This window comes from Protopterus annectens, chromosome 17.part0 (genome assembly GCF_019279795.1).
Source record: "Protopterus annectens isolate FY-2018-M chromosome 17.part0, PAN1.0, whole genome shotgun sequence".
Lineage (NCBI taxonomy): Eukaryota > Metazoa > Chordata > Ceratodontiformes > Protopteridae > Protopterus > Protopterus annectens.
In genome coordinates this window covers 537059464-537085544 of record NC_056751.1, presented here as the reverse complement: position 1 = coordinate 537085544, position 26081 = coordinate 537059464, and the positions used below count along the sequence as shown (strand labels likewise).

At 37.3% G+C, this 26081-nt stretch overlaps 1 long non-coding RNA gene across 1 annotated transcript in view; it reads left to right on the top strand.

Annotated features, from left to right (window-relative positions):
* LOC122791763 overlaps positions 1-25853 on the top strand; it is a 108030-nt gene extending 82177 nt beyond the window's left edge. Inside the window, exons 5-6 of the long non-coding RNA XR_006363195.1 lie at positions 18672-18707; positions 25820-25853. This is a non-coding gene — a long non-coding RNA (uncharacterized LOC122791763). The remainder of the gene's footprint in view (positions 1-18671; positions 18708-25819) is intronic.
* Positions 25854-26081: the final 228 nt, after the last annotated feature.

Sequence of the window (26081 nt, the reverse complement as noted above, 5' to 3'; positions counted from 1 at the left end):
TCTCATTCCATAAAAAGCTAAATAAGCAAATTCAGTCATATTCTGGCAAACTAGGAACAGGAAAAGGGATGGCAGAAGGGAAATAGCAAAAAGAAACAGAGGTCCTTTCATAAAAGAGACAAACCAACAGTGCTGAATAACAAAGGCAGCATTCTCTTCCCACTTCCCTTTGGTCAATATCTCTCCAAACCTGTCCCAGAAACTAGTTCTGAACATTTCCATTTGGCAAAAGATTGTCTCAAACTTGTGGGTGTTAAAAGTGGCACAGGGGAGTCACATATGGCACTGGATACAAAAACCTCCTTTCAGGAGAATTCCTTCCCACAATTTTGACCAAACATAAGATTTTTCTCAGGTTCTTCAGTCTTTACACACCCTAGGAGTGCCTGTAAGTGAAAGTGGCAAAGGCTTCTATTCCAGAAGGTTTCTGGTATAAAAGAAAGAGATCTATTAGAGACCAGTGCTAGATCTTTCATTTCTAAACTTATAAGTACCCAAATTCAAATTGTTGACCATGCAGAAACTGTTATCCCTCATCCCTCCTATGAGTTACATGGTAACACTAATCTTAAGGGATGTTTATTAATACATTACAAAAGCCACAGGTTTAAGGGCATGTCCAAGGTTCTCTTTATCTGGGTCACATTATCTCTTCTCTGTATCACCTTTGGATTACCTTAGCCAGACATGCACTGCAGGCTTCAAAGGTGTTAACAAAATGTCTAACCCAGTCATAGCTCATTGCAGACTGAAAAGCGTTCACATGTTTTCTTATTTAGATGACTTATCTTTGCAATGTGTTTTACTTGGATTATGCCTCTTTTAACCAATCTGGGCTTCAAGTTAAATGTTACAAAATCATCTTTGATTCCATCAAAGGATTGTGTTTCTTAGTTGCCTTCTATATACTTCTCTTCAAAAGATAAACTCTCACAAATGGAAGTTAAATTAGTGGATCTTCCAGAAACTGATTCAGTTTTGGGGAACATCTCAAAAACATCTGTTTGCCTCCTTTCAAAACAGACAACTAAACTGATTCTTCACCATGGCTTCCTGCGACAAGCTTGGAAAAGTGATGCATTTTCATTTCTGTGGATGGGAGTGTTGTTTTATGCTTTTTCTCCCTGTCCACTAATACCCAGGGTTATTTTGAAGATTCAGAATGACTACCTAGAAATCATTGTGAAGACTTCTTTTGGCCCCGGCAACATTGGTTCTCCCTTCCTATGGAACTGGCCAAGGGCAATTACCACAAACTTCCTCACAGACAGAATCTACTCGTACAAAACAGGGGAAGTTTTATACACCCCAGTCTCAGTCAACTTCAGCTGACTGCCAGGATGATTCAGTTTTAATATTTTTAGGCATTTATTTCATGAGGATGTACATCAGGTATTAAAGGAGGCAAGAAAACCTGCTACTAGAAAATCCTAAATTGGTAAGTGGAAGTGATTTTCTAGTTGGAGCCTAGCCAATAACCAGGGGCCCATCAGGGATTTTGTACCACTGATGCTCAAATATTTGTGTGAGTTATTGTCCTCTGGTCTCTTTTATTCCTCCACAAAAGTTCATTTTTCGGCCATTTCAGCATGAATAGCCATGGATCCTCCTCTTTCTTCTCTGTGGTAAAACAGCTAATCAAAGGAGTCTTTCACCTGAGACCTCCTCATAAGGAGGTTGCTCCTCCTTAGGATCTCAACTTTCTGCTAGAAAAGTTGACTCTGTCTTCTCTTGAGCCTGCCCATCAAGTTGATTTAAGGTTCTTGACTTGGAAAACTGTACTCATCATTGCTCTGACATCTGAAAGAAGAGTATGTGAGTTACAAGCTCTCATGGTGGTTGAACCTTACCTCATATTCCATACAGACAGGTTCACATTAACAACAAACTCATATTTATACCATAAGTGGTTTCAGAGTTTGCCATCCATCTCCCAGTTTTCTACACAGAATGTAAAAGCAAGGGAGAAAGGATTCTGCATACTTTCGTTGTGCATAGGCAGGTTAGGCGCTATCTTGACAGTCCTTTAGAAAAGCTGATCAGCTATTTATTTCTTATCATGAGATGAAAGAGAACATCCTGTGTCTAAACAGACAATGTCCATGTGTTTGTCCTCAGCTACTGCTTCTTGTTATTCCCACCATGGGAAATCCATTCCAGGCGGTATCAAGGCATATTTTACTAGTGTCTTGCCTTCTCTGATGGTATACTGGAAAGGGGTGGACTCTTGAAGCAGTCTAGAGTCAGCTGCATGGCCCTCCATTCATACTATTACAAAGTATTACAAACTGGATTCCTTTTCAACGTCCAGGGTGAGCTTTGCTAGGACCATTCTCCAGGGGTTCCTGGATCCTTCTCATTCTTCCTCACAGGTTGTTTAGGATTTGGGATTTGGTTGGACTGTGAGGGCAGAGCTTTGTGGAGATGGATAGCTGCTGGGTATGGAAACTACTATTGTTACTGTAGCTGTTACTACTACTGCAGCAGTGGGGAATTTGCACGTGCACGGTTATGGGTACATGCAACTTACATAATTGTACTTTTCCCTTCTGAAGAATCACAACATATATGAGCATATTGCAAAGGATAAACATCATCAATGAAGGGGGTGGAGTGGATGCAACCTTGGAAAACAGCAAAATCAACTTTTTACTTCTAATTCCAAGACAGAGTAACTGAAAGAAACACTGTAAAAGTCAAATGAACTTCATTTTAAAACATAACTTTTATTTCCACGTAAAAATGAGCTAGCATCTTCACACACACACACACACACACACACACACACACACACACACACACACACACACACACACACACACACACACACACACACACACACATTTTGTCCAGATCATACAAATTCTCGGCTTGGGTTGGGAGTGCCTTCTGTGTGGAGTCTGCATGTCCTCCCCGCGGTCGAGTGGGCATTCGAAAGACATGCGTTGAATGGGCGTGCTTTCGTTGAAGGTTGGGAGTCGGGCTGGCAACTCGACACCATAAAAACCAACTGCCAATCATTAGCGGACCGGAGTTCCGCTGTAGCGACCCCTAACCGGGAAAAGCCGAAAGACAAACAACAACAACATACAAATGAGTTCTTGAAAACACTGATAAAAAATCAAATATCAGATACAGAAGTCTTTCAACAACCCCAAAGGTTCTTTCCACTCTATCACCATTTCTAAATATTATAATTTGAAAAGCAGCACTGACTTCAAAATAGTGTACCACTTCAGTTCTAGTGTTCGCAAGTAGTTAAAAAACAGTTGCATTTTGAATGCTTTTAAGCACTTACAACTGGAGAATGTGGTTTCAAAAGAGTAATATGAATACATCTGGATGAGTCAGTTTTATAGAATGGCTTATCATAATGTGGAGGGTGATTGAAAGATTGATATTGCTGATGACTGTCATAATGGAATTATTTTAGTACATGAAGAAGATAATGATTAGGCTGCATTAGTACCCATTTAAAGTAAAAAAATCACAGTTTTCCCATTTCCATCACCTTATATCCACAGGCATTCTACCACAAAAATCACCACTGTTAATGCATTCATTATCCAAATCCATACTGTCCTGATGATGTCATGGGGATTATTAAGAATTAGAATGACATTATCAAAAATAAACATCAAAAACAGCTGAAAATTTTCTAAGAAAGAATATCCTGCTTAAGTTTGTTTACTGATGTAGTTGCTGTAGCTTTGATTGGGGATTGAGTGATGATCCAGTTCCCCAAGGGGTCTACAGAGGAGGTAGGCATGAGCAGTTGATGGCCAACTTTCCTTTCTCAAGGAACAGGAGTGGTGAGAGAACAGAAGGGTTGACGATGTGTAAATGATTACCTTAGCCCTTCTGAAGTCAGCAAGTAGTAAAATGTATTTATTTTTATCGACTGGGATAGTCTGACTGGGCAAGAGAAGCCCATTTTCAGTAGATGTTCAGGGAGTATTGTCCTAATGGAGGGAGATGTTAAGGGAGGCATCAAGCCAAATACCAAATGCCCAGGTATTTAAAAAAAGGTAGCGTTTTTTATGGGGGTGTTGTTTGTATTTGAGAATAAATGCAAGTAAAATCATGAGACATGATAACAGGATGCAAAAATATTTGACAAGGAAATAAAGCAAAATATTAAATTATAAAAACTGAATGAAGTGCATGGCAAATATGACAAAACAATGGTAATAAAACAAGACTGCAGTAAAGTGTTAGAAAGATAAAAAAGTTAGTCTCTTAGGGAGAGCTTTAAACTAATCACTATGGAGGACTATCTCAGTCACAGAGGCAGTAAGTTTCAGAGGTGCAGCCCTTGATAAGCAAAGACATGAATGCCAGAAAGACTCAATCCACATCTCTGGGAGTGCCAGCAGTCATTGGCAGCTCATTATAGGAAAAAGATTACCTGATACTATGCAAGATGAGATATGCAGACCCAGAAAGACCATGACTAGAACTTTGAGTTTAACAAAATCTGTTGTCAAACTGGCAGTCAGTGTAACACATGCAGAACTGGTGTAATATGTTGGTAATGAGATACTCCACTAAGTAGCCAAGTTGTGAAGTTCTAACCTGATGCAACATAAATTCAAGCCAGGAAACACTAGGTACAGGACATTACAGTAGTCCAAAGTAAAATAATCTAGAGCATGAACCAGTACTGAAAGGTCTGATGTTGGGATAAAGGGCTTGGTAAGTGAAACTTCCTGAGATAGAGCGAGAATAGGAAGAACTGTCAACAGCAGAACCTGATGCTAAGGGTTAACTTGTTGTCAAGTACAACACCCATGTTGTTATCCTTTGGTAATATAAAAAAAAAGCCATAATTATCATCTTTGAAGCATTGAGCTTAGATGATTCTCTGCAGATGTGCATTCAAACTCACCAAGCAGACTAACATTAAAAGAAGTTTACCAATGAAAGGAGACGTATAGTTGCATTTCAGCAGTGTAACAACGGTAATGTCAGCATCTCCTTCTTCACTTAAAGGGAATATATATCCATGAATACTGACTGGCCATATAATCTATACTACAAATGATACAGTAAGAGGCAGAAACATTAACTGACGCTATTGCTTATTTACACCCAGGTAAGGTAGGAGGCAAACTAATGCAAGACCATACCAGTGATGCCACTGTAGAACTGATAATGGTCAAACAGCATCCCATGCCCCAGTTTGTCATCTGCTGGTACCAGATCCAACAAGACCAGTATAGAATAAGTACATTGATCCCCTCACCATGACTGGATTGAAACCAGACTACATTGACTTCTGTATGCCATTATCTTACAAATAAGAATTCAAATGATAAAAAAAGACAATTTCTGGAAAGGCCTTACCCAAAAAGAGGATGCTTTTGAGATAAGAGTATAGCTGTCTGTAAGTGATGCACAGTGTCAGCTAAGTAGGAGACTACAGTTCCTGAAATGTCCGTCAAACCGCATGTGCCAGCCAATCACTGTCTAATGTAACTCTGAATACCTGATTAGAAAACAGTGGAGGGTTTCCATGAACTCTTCTTCCTCCTCATGAACTAATAAGAAAATATCTAGTGTAGATAAAAACTGACATGGAACTTTCAAGCATATAGGTGGAATTACCACATGGATACTCAAAGTACAAGTTAATATACTGATTGCAATAAGTCTATTACACACAAAAAATATCACACTTTTAAACTCAACAGTTTTGAAAATCCAAAAATTCTGAAATATTCTGTCAACACAATCTAAAAATGCAAAAAGCACACTAATACACATACTTTTCCATACTGTCTTCTGGAGGACACAAACGTCATATACCCAAAAGAGGGACAAGCTTCGTAAGCCATATGACCCCAAAAATAAACTAAGATTTAAATGGAAAAATTGTCAGTTCACAAACTGAACATTATACCTTTCAGGTACTTTGCAGAGTAAAAATGTATAAGTAATTATTATAAATATTAGCAAAGATTATATGAACAATGAATCAGGCATAATACAAATGGCAAAAAATCTATGGTCATATAAAGATCCAGGACTAATCTGGGATGTTATCATTTTAATACAAGTAAAGCTTCTCTGTACTTCAAATATTTATCTGTCTATCTATCTATCTATCTATCTATCTATCTATCTATCTATCTATCTAAATTTATGTATATATACTGATGGCCATTTCCTGTCACACACATGCAGTTTCTAATCCAACACCTTAGATACCTTACTGGGTCAATAATAGCTGATCACTTTAACTATTTCAAGTGTCAAATATGAAACAGCACAATACAAAATGGCTGCTTCAAATAAAAATGTTTATAGCCCATGTCATAAAGGCATACAAGACATCATTAGAGCCCATTCTAATGGACCTTTTGCATATCCACAAAACAAAAAGCATTAGAATTACCCAGACAAGAGACTTTTGTTTGCAACATAAATAGGACATGTTGACAGTACAGGTATGTGTGTTAGAGAATATCCCTTCTCTGGAGCAGGCTTCCCATCCTTGTGAAGTAGAGGTCTTCCCTAGCCCTATTCAAGTATAACCTCGACCAGTGGATAGTGGAATCAGAAATTCACCCCGGTCTGTCAACTATGTCTCTAATGAAGACAGGCAGCCATTAAATGCTCGACTCCCCATGCCCTAGCCTATATATACCACTTTAAATAACCTTTAGGGCACCACAACTTGGGGGATGCATTTTGGATGCATGGCTAGGCTTAAAAAGGAGTTCTGCATTTATGTACAAAAACTGCTGACATGGACGGTCTCCGGTCTTTGTCTCAATCTCCCCCTGGACCCTGACCTGTTCTTTGTATTTATTTTGGCTGGAAAAGTTATTTGGGGTATTTTGAATTGTTTCAAAAAAGACTGGACATTCTGTCCAGAATTATCGGCTGATTTATCGTTCTCTCCTTCTCCTGCTACTACCGGTATAGTAGTTTCCGGTGGTGCAGCCTCTGAGCCCTGATTGGGCGGACCTCGATTCTCCCGCCTCCCTGGTTCCTTAGCTGTAACTTCATTGTCTGTTGCCATAGGAACGAAAGTTTCTTCATTAAATGCTTCTCCTTCAGGCAAGAAACTATCTAACCTGTCCAAACGGCTCTTCTTTAACTTCGAATCATCCACATTTCCAGACTTTCTGGGCCAAGAAAAAATATGGCCCAGTTTAAAATCGTTAATATCTCTCAGCAGTTTCCTTCTTTTATAGGCTTCCTGGCTCTTATCAAAGTTAGACAACCTTTCTAACATATGTTGGAAGCCAGAAGACACCAAATAAAAGGAAGCATTTGAAGTAATTTTATCTTCGAGCTGGTCAATCTCACCCATCAGATCTCCTTCAATTTTACTGAAATATTCGTTCATCAAAGACATATAGTCCGCGCTAAGCTTAAGGTTCAACTGCTGCCACTTTGCTAATAGCTTGGGGTAGAAATAAAAATATCTAGGCATTTTTAAGATCCGTAGACCTCTTGGTACTACCCCAAGCTCCAAATATGCTAGAAAACTTAAGCGCTGCCATTGCAAACGCTTATAAGATTGTACCTTCTTCTCCAATTGCAGCATGCTTTTATTCAGGTCATCAGTTCCTCGAGCTAAGATAGCCTCACCACTAGAACCCGAAGAATGAATAAAGGCTAGCAGTGGGTTATTCTCTTTGCATAATACTTCTTTAAGGGAGCTCACAGTTTCTGCTCTCCGAACTTGGCTTCGTGTAGATAAAAAAGATGAAGCCATTATTTCCAAACAACTTTCCAGAAACGGGCTCTGTTTCACTTATAAAAGAGAGCCCACAGTAAGGTATCAACAAAGTTCAAGCTCAAGCAGCAAAAAATATCTTTACTGTGGCAAACTGCATCCTGTACGAACCACAAGACCAAACAAAGAAAAAAAGGATAGCAAAGTGCTCCGTTAAATTCTCTTCACTTTATTTTCAACGACAGCAAAGCTTTCAGGTTTCCCCTTCTTCAGTGCTAACATAACAAATAAAGTATCCACTCAAATAAATAGTAGCTGCAATAAAACATGTGACACAGTCCATCCAATGTAAAATCAACTAAAAGCAATAATTAGTTAAAACACTGACCAGAAAGTGTAAATGTATACACAACCTGACAACCAACAGGAAATGCATACACAACACAGTTTAACAAGTCAGAACTGATGTTCGTAAATCCCACTGTCTCAGTGGCATTTTAGGTTATCTGACAAGGTAACCCAATACTAGACAGTTTTCAAAAGCTCAGACTCCCATCCCTCTCTCTTGCTGAGACAGCTGATTTGCGGAGCACATCATGAGAGGGAAGCCTTCAGGTTTGACAGGAAGTGAGTGTTCAGTATTTTTCTTCTATCACAGGATCCAGTGCCAATTTTTCTAGCTTACTATTCATATAAGCCCAACTTGGGGCCCCTTTCCTCTCATTTTATTATTAGATTTTTTTATTCTCTTTCTATTTTTATATTTATTTAAAATGCACACACACACTTTAATATTTTATTTCTGTCAGTGTTTATCTTGATTTTACTGCAGATTAACTTATTTGACGGTACTCTGTTTTTCTCTCTGACATATAGTTTAAATTGTATTAAACATTATTTCATGTCAGTTTAACATGATTAAAGTGTGAGGAGGAGTGTTCTGGAGACAGCTATTTCTGCTGGTTGCATTCCCATACGTGGCTCTAGTGCTAGTTTGGCAAGAGACCTTTATGTTGTTTCACAGAATGATGAGGAACCTGATGAGGACAATGCTGGTTGCAGTCATTTTGATTCTTTGGAAGGTAAACCTGAGTTTAAGTCTAAACAAGTATTCTCTTTTCCTCAGATGATTGCCAGGTTTACCGGTGTTTTTACTTGGGAGCAGTTGGAACTACCACAGAGCTAGTCAGGGTATATGGCCTTATAGAGGACAAAATGGCCAATTTTGTGACTATCCTCCCTCTATTACCAGCCTTGGAAGATATTTATAAAGGTGCCTGCAAGAAACCAGTATGTGTTCTAGCTGTCCCTAAAAATGCTCAGAGAAAATATGCGGTCTCCTCAGATGTGACAGGTCTCTTCTCATTTGACTGTTGACCCAGCTGCGGTCTCCTTAGCTGACTGCTCAAATAAAACTTCCTTGGCTTCATCTAATCAAGTGCCCCCTGATAAAGAGAGAAAATGGTTAGACCTTCAGGACAAAATGATGTCTTTTTAGTAATCCAGCCTGTAGAGTGTTAGATTATCAAGGGTATATGTGGACATTTATTTACAGTGTGTGTACAGTTTGGATGACTTTGCTGCATCTTTTCCTGTAGAGCAAAAAGTCTTTTATGAATTAAATTGTTTCTAATTTGACTCAAGTTTTGAAACCTGCTTTGAGAGGTGTGCTTGAATGTGCAGATACAGTATCAAGAAATGCTACTTCTTTGTTGTATTAAGATGGTATGCTTGGTTACTTCATCAGAACTTCTCTGGTTATTTAAAAGCCAGTATTTTGAATGTGCCTTGGTGTTTGGGCCCTCTGTTACACAAATTCACAAACAGTAGGATGATAGAGTAAAACTAATGCATGGAGTATATAAGATGTTTCATGTACCCAAGTTCTCCCCAAACAAGGCATTTTCCTTCAAGGGGCAGAACTAACAAAAATCTCAGCCAAACCAAAAGTCAGGAATCCAAAAGGAAATGGCAGAAGGATAATTCTTTGAAACCAAACAAGAGGGGTTCCTTGCTGAAAAAGGATCAATCCCTTGCAAAGGAAAGGCAATTCCAAGTCACAGAATACCCCTACCCCCTTTTCTTCTCTTCCTCCTTTCCCCCAGGTTCTCTATTAACCCTGACACCTAGCTGCAAATCAGGCAAATGAGTTCTGAGAATAATTTGGGGAGGATTCACTTAGCAGTGGATAGAAAATCCCCACCCCTTTCAGGAGAATTCCCTCACACCCACCTGACCAAACAGAGCTGTTTCCTCCAGTGTTCCACCTCATGGTAGAAGCAGGATCATAGAACCTGCAATGCACACAGGCAAAGGATTTTACTCCAGAATCTTTCTGGTACAAAAAAGGGAGCACTCCTGGAGACCCATACTACATTTGTCCTTTCTGAACGCCTTAGTAAAAGTTCTGAAATTCAAAATACTCACATTACATTTAGTCCTAATGTTGCTTCCAGACCACTGTTTCAATGTAACTCTAGATCTCAGGGATGCTTATTCCTATTGCTCCCAGCTATAGGAAAATTTTGAGATTTCTTGTGTCTGGCTTACATTATCAGTTTTCTGCATTACCCTTTGTGCTTTGCAATTTGCCTTGGGTGTTTACAAACTGCGGTTGCCTATTGCAGAACCATAGGCATCCACATTTATTATTTCCATATTTAGATTACCTATAGTTGGGAATGCTCCTGTATGCATTTTCAGCCTTTCCAATGACTCCCAAGGTACTTCTAAAGATTCAAAAAATATATATCAGAGATCATTGTGGGAACCCCCTTTTGTACCAGGCAAAGTTGGTTCTCCCTTTTAAAAGAATTGGCCAAGTGCAATTACCATAAGTTTCCTCACAGACTGGATATGCTTACATACCATCAGGGTGAATGGTACACCCTAACTTAGAGCAACTGCAACTGACATCCTATGTGATTCCACTTTGACAGCTTTTAGACACTTGTTCCGTGAGAATGTACATGCAGGTATTTAAGGAGACAAGAAAACCAAAAACTTGTAAATGTTACGCTTGCAAGTGGAAGAGGTTTTCTAGGGGATGCCTAGCTGATAACAAAGGTCCTGAAAGGGTTTCAATTCCTCTGGTTTTAAAATATTTCTGTAAGCTACTTAGAGATAGTTTATCAAGCGCATCTGGTGGCCATCTCAGTTTGTATGCCAGTGGATCCCTTTCTTTCATCTCTTTTTGTCATAAAACAGTTTATGAAAGGAGTGTTGCATGTGAGTCACCTTCAAAAACAAATTCTTTCTCTCGTGAATCTCAACTTTGTTCTTGAAAACTTGACCTTACCTCCTTTTGAACCTGACTGTCCAGTTGATTTATGGTTCATTACTTGGAAGACAGTTTTAGTCATTGTTCTGTCATCTGTAAGGCGAGTCTCTGAGATGCAAGCTCTAATGTGGACCAACCGTATCTAATTTTTCACAAGGACTTGGTTAATCCATTATACATGCCTACATTTTATTCTCAATTTACCCTGACTCAAGCTTTTAATCTCCCAGTGTTTTAGCCTAATCCAAAAAAAACAAGGGAGAAAAAGCTCAACATACCATGGATGCACACAGGCAGTTCAGATACTACCTTGGCAGAACAAAGCCCTTTAGTAATGCTGAATAACTATTTCTCTCCAATATGGGGCTAAGAAATGTCAGCCTGTCTCTAAGCAAATTATTGCACAATGGTTGTCCTCTGCTATTTTTTTCTGTTACTCCCACCATGGTAGATACCTTTCAGACAAAGTTAAAGCTCACCCGACTAGGGCCTTATCCTCTTCCATAGCATGTTGGAAAGGGGTAGACTCTGGAAGCATTCTAGAGGCAGCAGCCTGGTCCTCTGTTCATATCTTTACAAAGTAATACAAATCAGATTAATTTTCTAGGTCCAGAGCAGGGTTTGTTAAGATGCCACGATCCTTATCCTTCCACCTCCTGAGTAAGCTTTGGGAATCTACCCAGAATGCCTCTGAGGCAGTGGGAATGATGAACATATTACAGATGTAAAAGTCCTACTTACCCGTAACAGCAGATGTTTGAATTCCTCACTGCCTCAGTGGCAGCACCCAACCACTATCCCACAGATTGTGCCTGGCTGAGGTGGGTTTCTGCATCTTTGATCCAGCTGTTGTTGGATTTGGCTTTAATATGGTATCATGATTGGCTGAAACTTCACTCTTGCTAGATAATTCTGACTTCAGGTACTTTCCCCTTCCTTTCATTGGTTGTGGAAGCGAAAAAGCCCAAACACTGTCCCTGTCACAGCTGAAAGCTTCCCTCTCAGGATATGCTCAGCCAATCAGCTGTCACAGGAAAAGACAGAGAGGGGAATTTTAGCTTATGAATGCTGGGTTAAATTAGCAGATAACCCAAAATGCCACTGAGGCAGTGAAAAATTAGAACATCTACTGTTACAGGTAAGTAGGACTTATGCAACTGTGCTTTCTGTCTTTAAGTTATACAAGTCCTTACACAAGCTCAAAACCTTAATCCTCTCTACACTAGCTAGAAACACTGTAAATATGGGAGTGCTACAGAATCCTGAAAGCCCAAAATCCTGAAAACCAAAATCCTGAGACCAAAATCCTGAAAACACACAGGATACCAACACTTACTATATTCCACTACAAGTACATACAGAAACATATTACCCTTCAACTATATGCAGGGGGGCTTCCCTTCCCCTGCACCCCCCACACCCCTTCTACTTAAATATATCAGCTCTGAGATTGCACTTCACTACACTAAGTGCAACCTTGGAGTTGATATATTTAAGTAGCAAGGGGTGTGGGGGGCACAGCCCCACACATGGGGGGTACAGAGGTGCTTGCCCCCCTGCTTATACTTGTAGAACAGTAATATAGTTTGTGTTTTATTTCTTTCTGTATGTACTTGTGCTGGAATAAGGATCCTGTGTGTTTTCAGGATTTTGAACTTTCAGGATTTTGGTCTCAGGATTTTGGGCTTTCAGGATTCTGTAGTGCTCCTGCAAATACATATATATATATATATATATATATATATATATATATATATATATATATATATATATATATACACTCCATATTTACCACATCATTAAAGCTGATAGCCCTAACCCTGTCCACATGTACTAAAAAAATCAATACGGTCCTTAGGTCACCCTGTCTGTTACACAGACATAGCTAATATTGTTTCACTCATCCTTCTCAACCATCTATTTTTTGTACCTTTAGTAACCATTTCCTCTTTTCTGAAAACCCATATCAGTCACAACTCACACAATTGTGCAATGCAGGTGTTTTTAACACCTCCCTAGTTGTGGCTCAACATTTTGCACTGTTCTTGCAAAAGTTAAGACTTATGTTGAAAAAAGTTGGTGGAATATGATCAATAAACACCAATAATTACAGTTATGGACTTCCTTTACTTTCTAAAATATATTCTAATTCACATAGTTCTGGAATTTAATTGTCACAAATGTTGCTCTGCCCCTTACATTTAGATAACTGGACAAAGATGGAGTATTCCCAGAAAATACTGCTTATCATTAAAGCTGCAGACTTTGCTTCAGATTTTGTGTGTGTGTGTGTGTGTGTGTGTTAAATGGCTTAAGATCTTACAGTGTCCCTCCTGAAATAAAACAAAATAACTATTATGGTTGCATTTCTCCAGCTTGCTTTGTCCCTCCAACATATGCATATGTTACATGGCTCAGAATCTTTGTCCGCCCCCATCACCAACACCAAAGTAAAACAGGAATGGTTACAGTGAAATGGCTTAACATTTTGCTGTGCCTTCCAAAGTAAAATCTTGGTTTGTCCCTGACACCAAAGTAAAAAGGAATCATTACAGTAAAATGCCTCAAAATAGTGCTCTTCCAAAATAAAAAGGAATCAGTAATTAAATGGCTCAACATCTTGCTCTGATCTTCCAAAAAATGTATTCATGAGTTAACCTATTAGGCCCACTGAGTACAAGTGCTCCTTTTCAGGGGAAACCCTACAGCACTTGTTCATTAAGTAAGCAGCTTGCTTAGTCAGACAGCAAATGAAAGAAGAAGGAATTAAATCATGGCTTACAGAAAGCAGATCAGTAACAGCTTATACCTGTCATCCTCTGTTTTAACTGCAAATCTTGCCCTGCCCTACCTACACTAAGGCTTTTAGTAAAAGTAATAATGGACTTTTACATCAGAAAATACTGATTCCCCTTCCTGTTTTTAAAACCATGTTTTATCTGTTAACAATTCTCCCTGATTTCTTTCTGCTTATTTATTCATACTTGGAACAAGAACTTACTTACCCTATCAATCTCTCTATCTGCTTACAAGTAGCTGTTTTTCTCAACCTGTCATCTCTGCAGCTTACCTCAGGGAGACACGCACGCACACACACACACACACACACACACACACACACACACACACACACACACACACACACACACACACACACACACACACACACACACACACACACACACACACACACACACACACACACACACACACACACACACACACACACACACACACACACACACACACACACACACACACACACACATGCAAGCATGATAATTCGATCATTAGCTCCTTCTCCAGTGTGGAGCAGTCTAAAAAAAGAGATTGTATTTTTTACAGCAGCCTCAGCCAGCAGAAGAATGTTCTCTCTGTCTCAGTTACTCTCAGATTTTTTGTTTTTATTTAAGAAGTGGCTGGAGACCAGGACAAGAAGTTGTTGTTTGCAGTGCAGTCTTCTCACTTGCTTCCTCAAAAAACAATTCCAGCATACTGTAGACTTTTTGGTGAAATGAAAGCAAGGGAAAAATGATTCAATCCCCTCCTTTTATTTTACAGTTTTCATAGACTTCTTAGCATTCCCTCTTGCTGATTGTTTGTTTCTCAAGCCACCAAGCCATTCATTAAAGGGTACATGTAAGCAGGACAGCATTGTGTTATGGAGCTTCTCGTCAGCATAAAAGCTGTACTGTCATCACCAAGAAATACTGCTGACCCTGAAAGACATGAAGTGCTGTTAAGAAGCTCTTCAAAACCTGACACACATCTTAAAAAATAGAGAACTTTAGTAGTACTTGCAGTTCCAGATGCTGTGGAAAAAAATATCAGGTAGCAATTTCATTGTATAGCCAGTTCAGGAAGTGACTGTTGGGTTCTATCAGTACCCATTTCAGAAGATTGTGTTAAAAAAAGCTCCCTGTTGCACGCCTGTCTTCAGTACATTTAGTAAGACTTGAAAGCAGTTTAAGGCAAGACATTTATTTTTTTTAGATTAGAATGGCAACAAGCTGAGATTAAGCATAAAGTGAAATGTAACTTTAAATGCTAACATGGCAGACAAGTGCATGAAACAAACCACTGACTAGCTGGTACCTTCTGGAAAATAATTTCCAATCATAATTCATATCCTTAATTGACAGCAGAATAGTACAGTCATCACTTATTACCCATTAAACTTGCTACACTTTGGAATTATCTCACCTCGGAATTGTTTCCTATGACTTCAGCATACAAACAATGCTGTATTCATTGCAGAACTTATAATATGACAAGAACAAACTGTATAGATATATTCATACCTCTTAGTTGTCCAGATTTTTGCAGAATGTCTGGATTTTTACCTCGTATTTTTGGTCCGTCTTCCACATATATATATATATATATATATATATATATATATATATATATATATATATATATATGGGGATGTAGCTTATCTGTGAAGTTGTAGGCACATCTTCATGTTTCTGCTGTCCTGAATTTATATGAGGAGCTGTAGCTTAGTTATGAAGCCATGATTACATTTTCAGGCTTCTGCCATCATGCAGGTACCAGTGGTAGAGTATTTATGCAATGCTGTCTGTATGTCATCTGCACCTTATGTGAATGATATTTTGCACCTTGTATCTTTCAGTATGGGTAGATTTTGAGGCCATTTATGGTGGCTGCCACAGTTGGTAGCTGAGACTTATGGCACAATGTAGTTACTTTGCAAATTACTTGCTAAATTTTACTATATTACTGGCACCATGTGTACTACATCTTTACTAATGTTAACATTCACACTGCATCTCCCTCCTGCAGGGCATGCTGTTGAGGAGCCCACAGATGTATGAATCAGCTGCAGCAGGCCCTACCCCTTGCTGTTAGAGAGCTGGGAGTGCATCGGGGGTGAACTGATGTCTCCCAAGGAGATAGCTTGTTTCAGTTGCCTACTATAAGGCATTGGGGGTTATGTGAAATTTACAATTTTATTGTGAAATAGTTAAAAACCAATACATTATAACATTCAACCTCACAGAAAGTAGGATGATACACTGACATTTTGAATAAAAATTAGAAAGGGTCTTAGACTGTTCCACCATGAATGCCCCCCTGCATAACATGACTCAGCTGTGGAGTAACATGCTAGGCCAGCCCTTACACTTGTGTGCCAAACTACTTTCTTGGTAGCCACCCATTTAACTACTACTTGAGTCCTAGTCAGTTTATATTCATTATTCACAAAGCTTAGAATTAATGACAATTTGGAGTCTTGCAAATCAAGGACTGTGGTGAACTCTTGGTTCTAGATAGATCTATGTCTATAAACATAGTGGAATGTCATATTTGGAAAAAACTGGAAGACTGCAGTAGATGCCTAAAGGCATCATTTCATAGGAAACACTTCTATGACAGACTAGTATTAGATTGTGATTGAAATATCTTCTACTATCACTGTGTATTTATAACACAAGCCAGTGCAAACAATATCCATTCATCATTCATTCCACATCTGATTACTTACTTAATCCACTGCAGGGTTATGGGGGGGGGGGGCAGAGTCTAATCCAGCATTCAGGAGGTGCAAGACATAGAAGTAAATGCTGGGCAGGACACACACACACACACACACACACACACACACACACACACACACACACACACACACACACATTCAGATGGGTCACACATGGCTCACACACCTGGTGGGAATTTTCCTCACCTGTGACACATATTTAAATTGTGGTACTATACAACTCCCAAAATAATTGCATCTTTTGATATAGTAAGAACAACTTTTAAGGAAAAAGAAAAAGAACTATGAAACATTCCCACAGTCAAAGAAAGTCAATCATAAACAGACACACTTTAAACATATTTCTAATGATGATGTACCTGCTAGTAACATATCAATGGCAGGTATCTCAACACTAGAAATGAACTTCTGTTACAGGTGTTAAAGGTGAGATTTTAGATAGATGATTGCCCTAGAAAAAATGTCAGTACTTTGACTTGCTGTTCCTGTACATGGCAGAGCAGCAGGGTACATTGGGACTGTTCTACCTGCATGTGTCAGAAGGACAAGGTACACTGGGACTGTTCTCCCTACACATGGCAGAGGAGGAGGGTATATTGGTACTGTTCTCCCTGCACGTCAGATGAGCAGAGGTACATTGGGACTGCTTTCCATGCATATGGAAGAGGATCAGGGTACGTTGAGACTGCTCTGTTTACATATGATAAAAGGTGTTTGGCATATCACTAGGTATAAGGTGGGTATTAAGATGGTTAACATTCAGGTGGATTGAGGTCTGAGAACACTAATAAAGTAAGGAAGCATGAAAAATTCTATTCTGTCTTGGTGTCTGTAATATTTACTGGCTTACTGTTATATCACAACTTCTGAATTTATGTAGGAAGAGTTCTTACAGGCACAACATTTACTTATGCCTTGTAAAGGTAACTTCCTCATGGGTATATGGCGACCTTTGTGGACTGGGAGTTCTTGTAAAGGTAACTTCCTCACAGATGTATGGTGACTGCTGTGGACTGGAAGTTCTTGGGGTATTTGAAGAAAAAGTAAGAGGCGCACTTCAGTTAGGAGGTTATATTTGTATTATTAGTATCACCATTATAATGCAATGGCTGAATGAGATTTGAGGTTCTGCAGATCTCACAGCTGAACAGCTAATGAGGAACATCTATGCATATGTTATATAACTAGTTATGCGGCCCCGTGCTCCACTCACTAAACTGGCTAGAACTTCCCAACCTTCTAGACTACCTCCAGCTTACCACTGCCCACAGGCTATTATTTAACCCCTCTAAATGTCCTGCGCTATCCAACATCCTACAAACATACACCCCTAACAGGCCACTTAGATCTGCTCACCTAAACCTACTCACTGTCCACAAACCAAAGCGACCTGCCGGGCAGTACCTCCTATCTTTTTCCTTAGCCAAAAAGTGGAACTCTCTCTCTCCTTCTTTACGAATTACAGAAAATTCTGACAACTTCAAAACTCTACTCCATTCCTACTTGTTCTCTAGGTGGAAGTGCAACTGCACTTTCCCCACCTAGACTTTTACTCCACACACACTAACTGTATTTCTATACTATTTCCTACTACCATCAACTTTGTTCCTGGATTTACTTTCTGTCTACTGTTGTCATGTGTATATATGTATGTATTGTAAATAGTTTGCTCTCCCTTTATTCCCCTCCCTAACATTTATGCTTGTTCTACCACTCTGCCATAACAAGACTCAGACTCTATGTAACCTTTGTAAGCAACCATGTCAATATATGACTCATATGTCAATATATGACTCATATGTCAATATGTCAATACACAACTCATATGTTATGTAAATACTATACCTCTTAATGTCTCTGTTTCACAATCTACCAGTATTCTTATCCCTTAGGCTGACTGTTGCATCTTTATGTATCTGTATCTTTGAACCGAATTTAATTTTATCTTTTGTATTTTCTTTTGTTTTATCTTTTATATTATTATGTAATGTGGAGCTTTTCTCCCCGGGCCTCCACTGAAAATGGGCTCCTGAGCCCAGTGGACCTCCCCGGTCATCAAACTGAAATAAATAAATAAATAAATAAATATGTATAGTGATAAGAGTTTAAGTTAGCTAACCACAACCATATTCCATTACAAATGTAAACATGTATTTTTCTTTTTTGCCTTTTTTATGTAGCCACAGTACTTCCTACCACAACCTCAACCACAACAAGTAAGTTTGTCATTGCAAATAGATTTATGACATTGTTATTTAATAACATTATCCTTGGGTACTACTTTGATATGTGACCTAGGCTCTGTAAAGTAAATAATCAGCATGCCAAAGGCCAGACATAATATGAAACACACTGTGCTGACTTTTTCACATGTAGTATAGAAATATTTAATGATTTTTCAGGAACGACAATATGGCAGCCTGTGTTTTGCCATGGGCCTATTGATTGATTCTAAGAATGTTAAGCTTGAAAGTTCACCAGTGTCCTATTGCAGCAGCTACATCTGGAGATTGAGAAGATGAATATTGTATTGTCTTCATTTTCTCTCTCGTCTCCAAGCTTGTGTGATCCATAGATCACAAATTATACAAAAACAAAAGAATCAAACTGCTGAAATGTGTGCAGAAACTTAAGTATCATGTAGTCTTAAGTGGTTTGTTTGCAGAGGGAAGCCCTATATATTAAATACGAAATGACACAATGGTTGGGAAAGGAACAACTCCCTTAAACTCAGTATTCCACAGTGATCCTTCTTATTTTGAACCCTTGTGTTAAGGAGGTTTACCCTTGCAAAAAAAAAAAAAGTTGTATCGTAGTTTGCAAACTTGAGATTGTCTCTGTTTTGACTAGCTAGTGATCAAAGTTTTTAGATGTTTTGGGTTTGAATGACTGCATACTGATTAAGCAAGATAAGATTAGTTATAGTGGACTTATCACACAAACTTAGACTTTAGACTCTAGGCCAGTAATCTGTCTATATATATATATATATATACACTGTACACATTTACAATAACTGGCAGCCAGCTATTTGCTCTATCATGTTATTCTCTTTACACATACAGCTTCCTCCTAACTTACTTTCAAACTCCCATTTTTTTAAATCTAACTTACCCATCAGTAAGGACTATGCATACATTATTTTACTTTTCATCAAGTTTTCTACTCACCGTTTCTTATCTGAACCAGTCATAGAGCCATCAGGAAAAGAGTTCTCCTCTCTTAGATATAATACCGGTTCCTCCTGTGTCTTGGGATCCAAAAACTCCAACCAGCCAAATGTAAGTTCTGAAAAGAAGTAAAACAACCACAAGTAATAAAATGGTTTAATAAAGAAATCTTCCGTTAAGCGCTTTCACTTACAACACAGTAAGCTTCTTCAGAACTACCAAATACCCAGTGAAAAACATTTAAATAACTTTTTTGGTGCTAACAATGTAGCGAACTCCTTAAAGAAATATGCAGCAAAAACATACACAACATATACTACGTATCATACTCCATCCTAAATATTACCAAAAATACATGATAAGGAATCAAAAAATCACAAAATACACTACTATAATCCATACTATAAAACTGTCTGAAATAAAATAAAACTATCTAAAATAAGGCTATCTAAAATAAGAATAAAAAATATGTATATCCTCATGTTAACATTAATAGAGACATAATTGTGATAAAATCATTTAGACCAGGTTCAGTGGAAACATCTGTAAAAATTTGCCACCATAACTCCTTATAAGACAAATATGGCTTAAAATTACCCCCTTTGGAGTCTATAACTACACTGTCCAAAATTTCAAATTTAAAATAATGCTTATCACCACATTTTTTATATGTCTGTATAACGCATTATTCACATCCTTAGTTCAGATGCTATACAGGTGTGAATAAATGCGTTTGTTGAATTTTCTCTCCGTTTTGCCTATATAATAACCTGAACAAACCATACATAAAGCAATGTAAATAACCATTTTGGTTTGACAATTCCCTTGTTTGAGCCTAATTTTAGTACGAGTAACATTATTCAGGTAACATTTTCCCCTTCAAAGATGGAACTACATTGCTTACAACCACCACATTTACTCGTATACTTTTTATTGTTATTCCCTTCTCTACACCAATACCCTCTATCCAAATAATATTTCAAGTTCTTTCCTACTTTGTTAACAAAATGGGGGCTTTTTCCAATATTAATGAAATTTCCTGATCAACTAGTATAATATTCCAATTAATTTTGAATATATTCATAATTCTAGTTGTATACGGACCATATTCTAAAACACAAACTCTATTGAAATCGCTATCTTCTTTTTACTTTTCATCACAACATGTACCACTCATATTATTATGGGTCTTATTAACATATTTATAATTATATCCTAATAACGGTATATACTTAGTACCCCATTGTTTAATAACATATTCACTAATATTTAGCATCATATAGTTGTCATATCCTCTTTCCTTAAAAAGAGAGGTGATAAATATGACCTCTTCTAACATATCTTGATAGTCTGAGGTCATTCTCACTGCTCGAATAATTTGCCCCTTATATATATTAGAAAATTGTTTATTGGGGTGATTACTGCTATATTCAAGATAGCTATTTGAGAAGGTATTTTTGCGATAAATTTTAGATTTGAATATTTTCTCAGATTTGAAAACCAAGGTATCAAGGTATGGAACCCCTTGTTGTTTTTTAAAACTAGTAAATTTAAGATAACTACTACTTAGATTGATATATTCAAAAAACTCTTCAAAGTCTTCTACATTTCCTGCCCATAAAATGTATATATCGTCCAAATATCTAACATAGTACCTCACTTTTTTCATATATTCACTAGTAAATAACTCGGTCTCTTCCCAATCTAACATTACTAAATTTACATAGATGGGAGCACAAGCTGCTCCAATCGCTACACCCTTACTTTGTCGAAAATATTCTCCTTCAAAGAAAATAATTATAATCAAGTACCAAGGACATCATATCTACTAGTAAAAGAAAAGTTAAAAAAAGTTTATGCTCATAAAAGTAAGAAACTTTTAAGAGATTTGGAGCAATACAATAAGGGCAGGGCCTATTTGTGGAACAGGAATAAAGAGACACCTTATAATTATACTCAAGATGGGGTGCCACATAGGGAAAACAACTCAAGTTTTTTAGAAAGGGATTACAGGGGAAGTATGAAGTATTACAATCAGGGGAGGAATTGGAGGAAATTTGTACCCACCAACAATCCCCGTGTTTACCAACAGACAGAGGTACCACCCAATGGGTATTATCAACATCACAGGGACACAAGGTAAATGACATGGAGAGAAGGAAAGAGGTAAATTACTCTAATGCGAGTATAGTACATACTAATGCGGATCAAATTATAGTAGATGGAGTTATATCTACTTATAAAAATTTTAACATCTACAATTATACGGACTTAGATTTGAACATTACACATTTTGATCTTTTGTCAAAAGGGAAGAAATGTATCCCAGTCAGGAAATTTAATGTAGTAGACACCATTTTTGAAGCCAAGAAATATATTAGGAAATTAAATTTAGCTATTGTTTCGAGATACTCATAATACATTAAACACTCCTGACTGTAAGGTGATAACTCGAAATATGACAAAAAAGAGTACATTTATGCCTTCTATGCATCCCTATATTTCGATATATGACAAAATTGTCACACAACAGATTTACCAGTTAAATAATGTGATCAATAGGTCCAGTATGTTACCTTATTATAATTTGTCTCAACTTGAATTGAAGGTGTTGCAGGACTTACAGAAAAATAAATCTATTAGGGTTATGAAACCCGATAAAGGGGGAGGCATAGTCATCTATGATAGTATGACATATTCTTCCAAAATACATGATATACTTTATACTTCAGGTAACTATCAGACCGTTTCACTAAATGAGATCAACATTGGGTATAGAAGGATCGATATGTGTATAGAGGAGTTCCTTATAGATCATAGAATTACTGAAAGTACATACAAGTTTATTAAGGTAGAATATCCCACTCTGGCTTCGATAGTGGGGATTCCGAAAATACACAAGGATATCGAAGATCCTCCGTTTAGACCCATTATCTCAGGAAGTAGGTCTAAGACCTTCCCCCTTGGTTCTGTTATCGATACCTCCTTAAAACATATATATGGAAAAGTATCTCATCTTGCAAAAGATTCTTGGGATTTTTTGAAAAATTATCCCATACACTTATATGATGAAGAGCTACTTTTTGTTACTATAGATGTCATTGACCTCTTTTCCTGTATACCAAAATCAGAGGGACTGGAGGCTTTTGCTAGTAGTATTAGAAAATATGCAGTCATTGATTGGGACACCAACTGTCTACTAGTAGATATGATGTCCTTGGTACTTGATTATAATTATATTTTCTTTGAAGGAGAATATTTTCGAAAAAGTAAGGGTGCAGTGATGGAAGCAGCTTGTGCTCCCATCTACGCAAATTTAGTAATGTTAGATTGGGAAGAGACCAAGTTATTTACTAGTGAATATATGAAAAAAGTGAGGTACTATGTTAGATATTTGGACGATATATACATTTTATGGGCAGGAAATGTCGAAGACTTTGAAGAGTTTTTTGAATATATCAATCTAAGTAGTAGTTATCTTAAATTTACTAGTTTTAAAAATCAACAAGGTGTTCCATACCTTGATACCTTGGTTTTCAAATCTGGGAAAGTATTCAAATCTAAAATTTACCGCAAAAATACCTTCTCAAATAGCTATCTTGAATATAGCAGTAATCACCCCAATAAACAATTTTCTAATATATATAAGGGGCAAATTATTCGAGCAGTGAGAATGACCTCAGACTATCAAGATATGTTAGAAGAGGTCATATTCATCACCTCTCTTTTTAAGGAAAGAGGATATGACAACTATATGATGCTAAATATTAGTGAATATGTTATAAAACAATGGGGTACTAAGTATATACCGTTATTAGGATATAATTATAAATATGTTAATAAGACCCATAATAATATGAGTGGTACTTGTTGTGATGAAAAGTATAAAGAAGATAGCAATTTCAATAGAGTTTGTGTTTTAGAATATGGTCCGTATACAACTAGAATTATGAATATATTCAAAATTAATTGGAATATTATACTAGCTGATCAGGAAATTTCATTAATATTGGGAAAAGCCCCCCATTTTGTTAACAAAGTAGGAAAGAACTTGAAATATTATTTGGATAGAGGGTATTGGTGTAGAGAAGGGAATAACAATAAAAAGTATACGAGTAAATGTGGTGGTTGTAAGCAATGTAGTTCCATCTTTGAAGGGGAAAATGTTATCCTGAATAATGTTACCCGTACTAAAATTAGGCTCAAACAAGGGAATTGTCAAACCAAAATGGTTATTTACATTGCTTTATGTATGGTTTGTTCAGGTTATTATATTGACAAAATGGAGAGAAAATTCAACAAACGCATTTATTCACACCTGTATAGCATCAAAACTAAGGATGTGAATAATGCGTTATACAGACATATAAAAAATGTAGTGATAAGCATTATTTTAAATTTGCAATTTTGGACAGTGTAGTTATAGACTCCAAAGGGGGTCATTTTAAGGCATATTTGTATTTATAAAGAGTTATGGTGGCAATTTTTTACAGATGCTTCAACTGAACCTGGTCTAAATGATTTTATCACAATTAAGCCTCTATTAATGTTAACATGAGGATATACATATTTTTTATTCTTATTTTAGATAGCCTTATTTTAGATAGTTTTATTTTATTTCAGACAGTTTTATAGTATGGATTATAGTAGTGTATTTTGTGATTTTTTGATTTCTTATCATGTATTTTTGGTAATATTTAGGATGGAGTATGACACGTAGCATATGTTGTGTATGTTTTTGCTGCATATTTCTTTAAGGAGTTCGCTACATTGTTGGCGCCAACAAAGTTATTTAAATGTTTTTCACTGGGTATTTGGTAGTTCTGAAGAAGCTTACTGTATTGTAAGTGAAAGCGCTTAACGGAAGATTTCTTTATTAAACCATTTTATTACTTGTGGTTGTTTTAGTTCTTTTCAGAACTTACATTTGGCTGGTTGGAGTTTTTGGATCCCAAGACACAGGAGGAACCGGTATTTCTTTTTGTTCGTTAGTTTGGTTGTACGTTTTATCTTAGATATAATATGAACTACTCATTTTTGAATCTGTCTCTAAGTTGGCTGGTGGCAAGGTAGGTATCCCATAATGCAGTGGTATTAATCCTCAGATCTTGTTTTCTGTTAACTATAATAGAAATAGTTATACTGTACCCTCAGGTAAAGGAGAAACAATAGTGAAAAGGTCTCCAACATAAGGAAAAGACAAAATTTCCTACTAGGTCCTCTAGGACTATATGGACGGGGGTTGGTGGGTGGGTTTGTAAGGGAAGGGGGAAAAGGGAGAAGTAATAGGTGGAGAGGACTAGGCCCTCTAACTCAAATGGTCCTAGCCCTGTTAAGGCAGAAGAGAAAAACAACAGTATAATAAGAGGACTAGTTCCTCTAACTTAAATGGGCCTAGCCGAAAGAGAAACAAGGGAAGAACACAAAACTAGGAAAGTCCTCTAATGAAAAACGGACTTTGCTATAAGAGAGACACGCCACACCAAAAAACAGTTAACTAAGCTTCCTACACTTAAACACAGATATACACATACGTAGGAAAAATCCCAATAACAATCGGAAAATGGACTAAACTAGAAAGACCTAAATAGCAAACACTCGATGCAAGTTAAACAGCCGATAAAAGACTCAACAAGAGAAAACTAAGCTACCACTACGGGGTACCAATAAACACACACACAGGCCTGTGAAAAAAACGACATCCAAAACTGCTAACAAAACAGCAAAACTATTAAACAACACCTAATATTCACTACTATGTAAAACTAGTATACTAACTATAGTCTAAGTATTTTCTAACTAATCCAACTATATACTAAGTATAAATGCAAGAAAAAACACAGATGACAAAGTTCACTTAGCCATGGCCAAGAAGAGCACTTCTGAACTCGTAAAGCGCAAACGAGATCTGAGGATTGATACCACTGCATTATGGGATACCTACCTTGCCAACTTAGAGACTTCGAGCTTTTGTAATCGGCCAATCCTTGGCTCCGAACCCACATGTAAGAATGAGGGCAAGATAGGACAACATAACATCACATTTTACCAGTGTTGTAAACCTCTTAGATTTATTTTATTTCACAATTAGGCCAATGCAGAGACATAATTTAATATATCTAATCATATGTTGTGATTTTTCCCCTTCTCCCATCAAGCTACAACAACTCCAACCACAACATCAACAACAACAAGTAAGTATGACCTTTGATTAATACTTAAAGAATATCAGCATAAAAAGTATTTTTATTTATCTGTGTAGTCTTTGTTAGTAGGACAGCTGATTGTTTTTCTCCAGAATAATCGATAGATATATGACTACCTAATGTGCATTTTCTTTGCCAGATTTGTTTAAATGTGTATATATTGATTTCCTATTCTACTAAACCTCCCTTGCTTTTGCAATGAATGTTTCTCATA